The 11,650-nt window shown below is 40.9% G+C and overlaps 1 long non-coding RNA gene across 1 annotated transcript; it reads right to left on the minus strand.

The window, feature by feature from the left end:
- Nucleotides 1-624: 624 nt before the first annotated feature.
- Nucleotides 625-6,156, minus strand: LOC140511624 (uncharacterized). Its single transcript, XR_011969594.1, has 3 exons — nt 5,756-6,156; nt 3,701-3,857; nt 625-3,143 (listed from the first exon to the last, which is right to left on the minus strand). It is a non-coding gene; the product is annotated as an uncharacterized lncRNA (long non-coding RNA).
- Between the last annotated feature and the right edge of the window lie 5,494 nt (nt 6,157-11,650).

The following is an 11,650-nucleotide window of genomic DNA, read 5'->3' on the forward strand; positions in this document are numbered from 1 at the left end:
CTGGGCTTCAGACACACAGCAAATACCTGATAGTTGACACATCATTAACATGTTGAAGTTACCTCTTTAAACCACTCCATACACTTTTTTTCTTTTTAAATTTATTTATTTAAGTTTTCAACATTCATTTCCACAAAATTTTGGGTTCCACATTTTCTCCTCATTTCTCCCCTCCCCCACCCCAAAATGCCGAGCATTCTAATTACCCCTATCACCAATCTGCCCTCCCTTCTAACATCCCTCTTTTCCCTTATCCTCATCTTCTCTTTTGTCCTGTAGGGCAAGATAACTTTCTATACCCCTTTACCTGTATTTCTTATTTCCTAGTTGTATGCAAGTACAGTGCTCAACAGTTGTTCCTAAAACTTTGAGTTCCAACTTCTCTTCATCCCTCCCTCCCCACTCATCCCCTTTGGGAAGGCAAGCAATTCAATACAGGCCATATCTGTGAAATTTTGCAAATGACTTCCTTAATAGTCATGTTGTGTAAGACTAACAATATTTCCCTCGATCCCGTCTGGCCCCTCATTGCTTCTATTCTCTCTTTTGATCCTATTCCTCCCCAAGAGTGTTGACTTCTAATTGCTCCCTCCTCCCATTATCCCCCCCACCCTACTTATCCCCTTCTCCCCCACTTTCCTGTATTGTAAGATAGGTGTTCATACCAAAATGAGTGTGCATTTTATTCCTTCCTTTAGTTGAATGTGACAAGAGTAAGTTTCATGTTTTTTCTCTCACCTTCCCACTTTGTCCCTCCACTGAAAAGTTATTTACTTGCCTCTTTTATGAGAGATAATTTGCCCCATTCCATTTCTCCGTGTCTCCTCCTAATACATTTCTCTCTCACCCCTTAATTTCATTTTTTTAAAGATATGATCCCATCCTAGTGTATTCACCCTGTGTTCTCTCTCTCTCTCTCTCTCTCTCTCTCTGTATGTGTGTGTGTGTGTGTGTGTGTGTGTGTGTGTAATCCCACCAACTACCCAGATACTGAAAAGTTTCAAGAGTTACAAATATTGTCTTTCCATGAAGGAATGTAAACAGTTCAACTTTAGTAAGTCCCTTATGACTTCTCTTTGCTGTTTAGCTTTTCATGCTTCTCTTCATTCTTGTGTTTGAAAGTCAAATTTTCTTTTCAGCTCTGGTCTTTTCACCAAGAATGCTTGAAAGTCCTCTATTTCATTGAAAAACCATTTTTTCCCCCTGAAGTATTATACTCAGTTTTGCTGGGTAGGTGATTCTTGGTTTTAGTCCTAGTTCCTTTGACTTCTGGAATATCCTATTCCACACCCTTCGATCCCTTAATGTAGAAGCTACTAGGTCTTGTGTTATCCTGATTGTATTTCCACAATACTTGAATTGTTTCTTTCTAGCTGCTTGCAATATTTTCTCCTTGACCAGGGAACTCTGGAATTTGACCACAATATTCCTAAGAGTTTCTCTTTTTGGATCTCTTTCAGGCGGTGATCTGTGGATTCCTTGAATACTTATTTTGCCCTCTGGTTCTAGAATCTCAGGGCAGTTTTCCTTGATAATTTCATGAAAGATGATGTCTAGGCTCTTTTTTTGATCATGGCTTTCAGGTAGTTCCATAATTTTTAAATTATCTCTCCTGGATCTATTTTCCAGGTCAGTTGTTTTTCCAATGAGATATTTCACATTATCTTCCATTTTTTCATTCCTTTGGTTTTGTTTTGTGATTTCTTGGTTTCTCATAAAGTCCTTAGCCTCCATCTGGTCCATTCTAATTTTTGAAGAACTATTTTCTTCAGTGAGCTTTTGAACCTCCTTTTCTATTTGGCTAATTCTGCTTTTGAAAGCATTCTTCTCATGGGCTTTTTGAACCTCTTTTGCCAATTGAGTTAGCCTATTTTTCAAGGTGTAATTTTCTTCAGCATTTTTTTGGGTTCCTTTAGTAAGTTGTTGACCTGCTTTTCATGCTTTTCTTGCATCTCTCTCATTTCTCTTTCCAGTTTTTCCTCCACCTCTCTAACTTGATTTTCAAAATCCTTTTTTGAGCTCTTCCATGGCCTGAGCCCATTGAATATTTATTTTGGATGCTTGGGATACAGAAGCCTTGACTTCTGTGTCTTTCCCTGATGGTGAGCATTGTTCTTCCTCATCCAAAAGGATGGGAGGAAATATCTGTTCACCAAGAAAGTAACCTTCTATGGTCTTATTTTTTTTTCCCCTTTTCTGGGCATTGTCCCAGCCAGTGACTTGACTTCTGAGGGTCCTCTCCATACCCACCTCGCCTCCAGATCCACCCAGCCAGTGGTTGGGGGCTGAGATTCAGATGCTGCTTCCCAGCCTCTGGGCTTTCAGTGGGGGTGGGGCTGCTCTTCAGTGTGAGATTAAGTTCAGGTGCTCGGGTGGGGGCAGGGAGGCCACATGGGGCTCAGTTCCCTCAGGGGGTTTACGCGGAGACCTTCAAGAAGGGATGCAGTCTCCTGCCTGCTTTGGGAGCCCCTGTTCACTGCTGCCTCTGCTGCTGCCTCCCGAAGGGGCCTGGGTTATGGAGACACCCCACTCCCCTCTCAGCTGGCCAAAAAGACCCTCTCACTGACCTTTGTCACCTGTGGGTGGAGGGACCTGCGCTGCTGCTGGAGAGTCTGTCCCTGAAGCCTGCTCAGATCTCCTCCCCTCAGTGCCGCGTGGCTGAGGCAGGGCTGGGCTCTGCTCTGGGTCTGCTGAGCAATGGACCTTTCGGGTCAGTTTTTCAGGTCTCTCTGGAACAGAAATCTCCTCCACTCTGTTGTTCTGTGGCTTCTGCTGCTCCAGAATTTGTTGAGAGTTCTTCTTTACAGGTATTTTATGGACTGTGGGTTAGGAGCTAGCATATGTGTATCTTTCTACTCCGCCATCTTGGCTCCTCCCCAAGTTAGCCTATTTTTAAAGCTGTTATTTTCTTCAGCATATATTTGGGTCTTCTTTAGCAAGGTGTTGACCTGCTTTTCATGATTATCTTGCATCTCTCTCATTTCTCTTCCCAGTTTTTCCTCCACCTCTCTTACTTGATTTTCAAAATCCTTTTTTGAGCTCTTCCATGGCCTGAGACCATTGAATATTTGTTTTGGATGTTTGGAATACAGAAGCCTTGACTTTTATGTCTTTCTTTGATGGTAAGCATTGTTCTTCCTCATCTGAAAGGATGGGAGAAGATAACTGTTCACCAAGAAAGTGACCTTGCATAGTCTTATTTTTTTTCCCTTTTTTGGGCATTTTCCCAACCAGTTACTTGACTTTTGGGTCCTTTGTCAAAAGTAGGGTATACTCTGGGAATCTATAAGATCTCATTTCCTCCAAGGTGGCACAATCAAGCATGTACACTGATCTGGAAGCAGGAAGAGATTTTTTGCCCAGAATCTTAGCAGTTTCCTCTCCACAGCCACCTAGCCTCCAGTTTCACCAAGTCAGCACTGGGGGCTGATTTTCAGATAAGCTGTGGGGGCAGGGCTACCATTCAGTGTGAGTCAAAGACCAGCTCCATCAGGGCCTCTTCAGAGGGCTGAGGTAATATTCAGCTCCTCAGTGCCCCCAGGTATTTTTACGATCCAATAATGAATGCGGGCTGCTGTAGGGGCTGCTGTGAGAACTGCTGCCAGCTACCAATGTGGGCTCTGCAGGCTGCTGCCTGAGGCTGGAGCTATGGGAAGGCCCTTTTCCCTTCCTGGCCAGCTGAAAAAACTCTGTTACTGACCTTTGGCACCTGTGGGTTGAGGGATATGCGAACCCACTGCTGCTGCAACTGGGGATTCCTCGACTCAGGATTCTGCCCCTGAGGTGTCCTTTTCCCAGAGTCGTGCTGTGCTGTGAGGCCAAGGCTGGGCTGGGCTCCGCACTCCACTCTCAGCTCCCTGTGTGGTGCAACCAACATTTCCCGTGGGCCTTTCAAGTCACCCTAGGCTGGAAATCTCCTCCACTCTCTTGTTCTCCACTTCTACTGCTCCAAAATTTGTTGAGAGTCCCTCTCTACAGGTATTTTATGGGCTATGTGGGGAAACCCTGCATATGTGTGTCTTTCTACTCCACCCCCACCATACACTTTTGTAATAGCCAAGAATTTCAGATGAAAATTTGCTATTATAGTAACTTTATCTGCTTTACAACAAAGTTATTTTATAACAATATTATATAACAGTCATTAAATATCTAAGTTTTCAAATATCTATTTTTATCACATCTTTTAAAAGCTCAATTCATGTGTATGTAACAGCAACCAAATTAAAAAGTTATTTTGCCTAACAGCATTTCTGTTGCAACGGGCTTTCAAACTTCACAATATAAGAGTATGTAGAGATGCAATAGTAACATAAGCAATATCATGTATTTAAAACATAAAACAAAGCTTCAGATGACATCAAGTGCATTTCCAAATTATCTCATATAAAAATCTTATTGCCTTTGGCATTTTAAAACCACTTTAGAGTTATCAGATATGGAATAACTACATTCAAGTAAAGAAATAATGTAGTCTTTGACATATGCCAGTCACTGTAAGTAGTTTACAATCATTTTATTATTTTGATCTCACAACACCTCTGGGAGGTGGGTACCACTATTATTTTTCTCTTTACATATCAGCAAACTGGGGCAAACAGTGATAAGATAAATGGCCCAAGATTACACAGCCAATATATTTCTGCAACCAGAATATAATTCAACTTTTCCTACATTATTCCAGCATTTTTTCAACACCTTTATTTGAGAATCTTATCTGAGATGAGAGGGGTTAACAGGGAGACGGAGACGGAGAGGGTCTTTGACTTGTGGAGTTACAAGAGATCTTTGGTTTAAACAATTTTTTTTCTCTTTCCATGGTCAGATATGTCAGGGAAGGGTTAACAAAACATTGCTAGAAGTTTCAAACTGTTCACTATTTTTTTTTCTTTCTTCACTCTGGCATTACTTCCAAACTAGCTACTTTCTTTCCTTGCCCTAGAACAATGAAACTATTAATTTTTCCATTTACTTTTAACTTCTACAAAACTAAATGCTTATGTTTCCTTAAAACAAATTCTACAGAGTGGTACCCCAAACTTACTAAGATATTTCAAAAAAGAGTGAGTTACTAGAATTTTCCCAAGGGCCCTGGAGTTCTCCCTTGTAATCTTAAAATGATTAATCTACAAACTCTTTAACCTGCTAACATGTTTTTAGCAGTTCTATAAACTGTGATTATTTGGCTTTTTTTCCCTATAATTCCAACATAGCCAAAGCTGAAATGATAGGGAAAAAAATGTCTTACAAGGTTATTGTTTTCCTTCTCTTATAACCTAATCTCCCATGGAAAACCTAAAGTTGGGGTTCCTCCTGCTTACTGGGACAATTGCTTCCAGTATAAAAGTTCATTAATTTTCCCCAGTGTTCTAAACTCTTTGGCTATAACCCTTGGAAGTTTTTCTAGCTGACTGAATTTTAAATCTTTCAAGATAACAGAATCTAGCTCACAACATGAACACGACATAGATAAGCTACATTTTATAAAGACACCAACACAAACAAAATGGCAACATAGATACACACAGACATGAACAATTCTAATGAAGTGTGCATTCACAGTTTATACAGAGGCATGCAGTTACAGAGACAGGTAGTTTCAGCTTTACAGAGGTGTGTAATTTAAAAAACAATAGAGGCACACAGAGGAACAAGAGACATGCAGTTACAATTTTATAGTTAAAAAAAACCCCAGCAGAGGCATGCAGAGAGACCAATTAACAGAAGTGTGGAGTTTAAGAAAGGATATCCTTACCAGAATGATTCAAGGTGAGTTGGGTCGCCGGAGTGACCCTGGAGTTTTCCTTACAAATAATACCGAGCACAACCAAGGTGGGAGCTCAGAGGATTGAGGCAGGGACAAAGGCAAAGGACTCACTGGATGGGGAGGGGGTGTCAGACTCTGGAGAGATAAGTATTCAGTGGTGACTAGTCCATTTCCACTGTACCAGTCCAACAACCTGGTTCTATGTCCAGCCCTACTTCTGACACTAATTAACTTCAACTGGACTGAACCAGACTCTAACCTATGGGTGGCTGGAGCCAAACAGAGCAAGCTAGAGGCAGGAGAGTCAGGAATCAAACAGAAGTTTAATTTCAAAGTGAAGGAAATGACTTGCAAGCATGGAGGGGATCTAGATGCATGTGCTGGGGCCCTGCCCCCAGTGGGGAGACCCAAGGCAGTGTAGGTATATCTGAATACTTATACCAGTGACTGCTCAGTGAGCTGTAGCCCTGGCAATGAGGGCTAATAGCAACAATGAGACAAATTTGATTCATTGCAGAGCTTCAGGACTGGAACATGGGTACTTGCCCAATGCACGTTCGAGCTCATGGAACACTGGTGCTGGTCAAAGGAATGCAACAATGCTATGATTTTGCCACAGGGTGAGATCATCCAGAGGGTGAGCACAAAGAATTGTTGTTATGCCAAACTCAGGGCACAGCTTGCTTACTGGGCCTTAGCTCTGGAAAGCAGGGTGTCTCCTAATATCTTGACAATAGTAATGAGGGCTTTTGTAGAATGGTTTCAGTGGGATTAGAGGAAGGGAAGAGGTTAGAGGAGTGCAATCAGATAAGCATGGTAACTGGTAGGATAGGAGAGATGAGGAGTGGAGAACAGAGAAAGATCACCCCAAGTTTTCACATCTGAAAGGAGAGAGTTTAACACAGATAAATGTAAGTAGTAAAGCTAAGAAAAGGAGCAAGTTAAAGGGGAAAGATGATTAACTCAGATTTGGACTTCTGAGTTTGAATTACTGTCAGGTAGCAGTCATCCCTCTCTCCCTCTTCACCTCCATCTCTTGGAATCCCTAGCTTCATTGAAGGTCTAACTCATGTGCCCAATCCCTAAAGGAGGCCTGTTTTGGTCCTCCCAGTTGTTAGTGCTCTCCCAGCCCCTCAGACCCCAATGACCTTGTCTTTATTTTTAAGTTTATGTCTTTGTGTACATGCTATTTCCCTCCAGTAGGATGTGAGTTCCTTGGAGTCAAGGACTGGTTTTTTTTTTCCATTTTTTTGTCTTTTGAGTCACCAGCACCTAACATAATGCCTGGCATATAGTAGGGGTTTAATAAATGCTTATTGAATTGCACTGAAGGCAATGGAGAAACAAGTTGCAAGCTCAGAAAAGAAATCAAGGCTACAGGCATAGATGCATTAGTCATTTCAATAAAGGTAGCCGATGAAGCTGTGGGAGTGAATGAATTTGCCAAGGGAGAGCATGTAGAGAGAGAAGGTCAAGGACAGATCTTTGGCAATGTCCACATTCAGAGTTTGGGGAAAGGACAAAAGATAGAGACAGGAGCAGTTAGAAAGGTTAGAGGAGAAGCAAGATGTTGTGATATATTTGAAGCTAAGGGAGGTAAGGGTATTCAGTAGAAGAGGAGGGAGTCATTTGGGTCAAAAGCAGTGGCAAAGTCAATAAAGATGAGGACAGAGAAAAGACCACTGAATTTAGCTATTCAGGAGTCATCAGTGCCTTTAAAGAGATCAAGTGAGGGCCTAGTTGAAAGGAGGTGACGATTGTCATGAAGAAGAGTAGACACTGGATAGAAAACTTTGAAAAATTTTTTGTTATAACCTTGACAAATAAGAACAAACATGAACATTTTCTTTTTTTTAAATGTTTTTTTCCCCAGGGATAAGTAAAGACCATTTTAAACATTCATTTAAAAGTTTTTTTTTTTAATTCCAAATTATCTCTCTCCCTCCTTCACCTCTCCCCTCTCTGAGACAGTAAGCAATTTGATATACATGTTCAATAATGCAAACCATATTACCATATTAGTCAAAACATGAACATTTTCATATACAAATTAGATCAGAAAAATAGGCTTGCATGTGAAACTATGAATCTCTATTATGCACAGACTGATGTTTTGTTTTTAAAGTATATTTCAAATTTTACATTGTAGTTTCATCACTGCCCTGCTTGCTTGTATCCCCTTCAGAATTTTCCCTTGAATCTTTTTTATACATTTTAAAAAAGCCTCATAAACATTCCTTTTTCATTTTCCTCCTCCTCCTTTTTTTCCTTCTCTTTCTCCTTTTCTTTCTTTCTCTCTCTCTCTCTCTCTCTCTCTCTCTCTCTCTCTCTCTCTCTCTCTCTCTCTCTCTCTCTCTTTTGGCCTCACTATTGCTCCCTTACCCACTCTTCTCTGCCCTTCCACAAGTAAGAGCCATCTCTCCTAACAAAAAAGTAGAACCAAGCAAAACAAATTCACACACCAACTGAATCTGAAAATGTATGTTTCAATCTGCACCTCTATTCTATGGAAAACACATTCATCATTAGTCTTCTGCAGTTAGATATAGATAATTTTTCCAAGACGTTCTATAATGAAGGAGAGGGGAGAGGTTGAAAGGGAGGTATATATGTTAGAAGGGTCAAGTTTATAAATTTTCAGTTTAGAGATGAAGAGACTGAGGAAAGTCCTGAAACCCTGGTTGGGAAGTAATGCATTAGGGGGCTCCAGACATAATGCTAAGTAAACTGGGGCAGAAATTTCATTTGGTGTGACTCTGACCCCAGGAGGTCAGGGGTGTCATACTATAGCTTAGATATTTAGACATAGGTAGCGCCATTTTCAAAAGAGAAGAACAGGGATGGAGGAGGAAGGAATTGTGTATGGCTACAAAACAAAAGCCCATATTGGAACCCTGTCTCCCTTCCCCTTCTCCTCCCCCTCCCCACCCAGCTCCCATTCCCTTTGGAGTGGGAGCTGTGCAGGTATCTGTGCCACAGGAGGATGCCCTAGAGCTCCTGTCCAACTGATCCAGCCTGTCTCCCATGTTACAGATGGTTCTCACTTCATCAATATTTCATCAATTTGTGGGTATGTGGTTTGAGGTAAATAAAAGCAAAATGATTTTCATGTCTCCAGTTTTGCTTTCAATATTTAGAGATTATATTTCAACAAAAGCCTCTGAGAAGTAAGTAAATGAAAACAATCACTGCCAACTCAAATTCCCGTGATCGCTGCAGACAAGGGGCTTGAGGTTCCAGGGACCCATTAGCAAATTGGCATCTCTCCTTCCTTACTCCCCAAAGTGCCCACTTGCCAGGCTGAAATGTAACCTTATTTCCCAAGAGAAATGTTTCCCTTGCACAATACATTTTGAATCAAACTTGTGACAAGTCCCCAACTGTAACTGACTATCTTTACAACAGTTTCTTTCTATGGTAACTGACATCAGATGGGCTCATCACATGCAGAAGGACCAGGGCCATATATCTCTCAAAAGATTTAAGAAAGACAATGAAGCCAGTGTTCAAGGAGGGCTTCTAAAATATGGTAAATATCAGTCAGAAAGACAGTTCAGATTTCCTCTGAGATTACAAAACTATCTAACATGGCCAGAAGCCTGATAATCAGGAAGGGCTCAATCTCTAATCTTCTAACTACGTCTATCAGACTATCCTGGTCTTCCATAAATAGATTTCATGAAAGGAGTAGTTCTATAGTAATGTTTCAAATGTTTTGCTTCTTTTGTTTCATTCTAAAAGGTGTCCCCAAAGTCCCAAGCTTTAATAGCTTAATACTGCACTAGGAAATTAGGGATACCCTTCATTGTCAGATTGCTTTCAGGAAACAGCAAATCTCCTTTAGTGACCCCAAAAGTTGTTTCTCCTAGCAACAAGGGCTCATGTTGTAAAATACTAGTATTCTACCCATGCTATTTGTCTGTGAGATATCAAACACGAAGGTTTCTGAAGAACTGAGAATGACTATCATTCAGAGGGCAATGTGTGTGTGTGTGTTCGTCCTTCATTGCCAAAGAAGACCATGCCATCAGAGAAATAATGACATGATTTGCACTTGCCTCTGTTTTGAGTGAGGGAGGGCTGTGCAGGTCACCGGCCTCACTTCTCCTCCAGAGCCATCTGAATCCAGTGACCAGATATTCATCAGGATGACTGCAGATGACCCAGGATGAGGTGATTGGGGTTAAGTGACTTGCCCATGGTCACCCAACTAGTAAGTGTCAAGTGTCTGAGTTGAGATTTGAATTCAGGTCTTCCTGACTTCTGCACTGGTGCTCTATCCACTGTACCACCTGGCTGCCCCATTCAGAGGGCAATAGAAAAGTACACAATACATGTGGACAGATTGTAGCACGCAAACAATAAGAAACTCCAAAGAACAGCAATTTATAGTTCATAGTTCTATATAGCTGGAAGGAATCCTAAGGACCAGCTAGTCCAACAGTGTCATTTTACAGATGAGGAAACTATGGGTCAGGGAAGTTAAATGACTTATCCAAGGTCACCAGGACAGTAAGTGTGAGAGGGGGAACCAAGATCTTAGTAAAAGATGTCATCATCATGGTTGGTGGGAAATGGGCTAGTTACACAGCAAGGGTAACAGATTTTGATGAGTCCTTGGGTTGTGAGAAATAAGTGACAAAAGTCCTCCAGCCTATTAGGTGGACTCTGGCAAATTTATGAGAGAACGTGAAGGAATCACACAGGATGAATAAGTGTAGCTAGATTATAATCTGCATCGTTGAAGGAGACAATAGAATCACAGACCTATTTGAGTGTATTTTGGGAGAAATTCAATAAACCACATTAATGAGGCATGAGGTCCTACCAGTCATCTATATTGGACCAGACTAGTGATTTTATCAGAGTGGGGAATTCCTGGTATGAAAACTACTTCCACCAATGCATATCAACATCTTGCTCTAGAAAGTTTCTATGATTTACTTAAGAGACTTACCAGTAGTTACACAGTCAATGTTTATCAGAGGCAAGACTTGAATCCAGTTCCTCTTGACTTCACATTTGGTTTTCTATATACTATAATGCACTGCCTCTCTTTCTGATCTATCCTGGCAAATTAATAACTAATGTTCCATTCCTCAACAGTTAGCCAATCAACAAGCATTCGCTGAGTGTCTGCTATGTTCCAAGCACTGTGCTTATTGCCGGGGAATACAGTGCTTGCTTCCAAGGAGCTCCAGTCTAATGAAGGAGGCAACATGCAAATTCCCCTGTACAAATAAGCCACATACAGGATCAATAATAGATAAATGTCTGAGGCTGGATTTCAACTCAGGAAGATGAGTATTTCCAAGTCCAGTGCTCTATCCACTGTACCACTTAACTTTCCCAGCATGTGTTTAATAGATGCTCTATCTTGGTACCTGGCAGAGAATAAGCACTTAATACATGCTCTATCACCTGTGTATCTATCTATCTACCTATCTACCTATCTATCTATCTATCTATCTATCTATCTATCTATCTATCTATCTATCTATCTATCATGTATCTGTCCATCTTTCTGTCTTCCTGTCATAAATATAAGTATCTCCATTTTACAGATGAGAAAATAGAGGTTCAGAAAGAAGTGACTTTCCTAGAGCCATGTAGCTAGTTGAAAGTCAGAGCCAAGATATATCTTCTGACTTCAAAACCATAGTTTTTACTACTAGATCATGTTGCCTTCTTGTCATATTCTGGCACAGTTTAATGTAGGTTGCCTTAGTTTTATTGGATCTGAATAAGAAACAAACTGAAAAATGATTAGCCTACAACGTTTTCTGGAAAAACTTTCATTTTCTACTTGGTTGCATGATGAATTTGCACTACCTAGCAACTATCTCTCAAGTATTTCAGTGTACTTGAGATCAAAGGTCATGA

Source organism: Notamacropus eugenii, chromosome 6 (genome assembly GCF_028372415.1).
Source record: "Notamacropus eugenii isolate mMacEug1 chromosome 6, mMacEug1.pri_v2, whole genome shotgun sequence".
In the NCBI taxonomy this organism is placed as follows: domain Eukaryota; kingdom Metazoa; phylum Chordata; class Mammalia; order Diprotodontia; family Macropodidae; genus Notamacropus; species Notamacropus eugenii.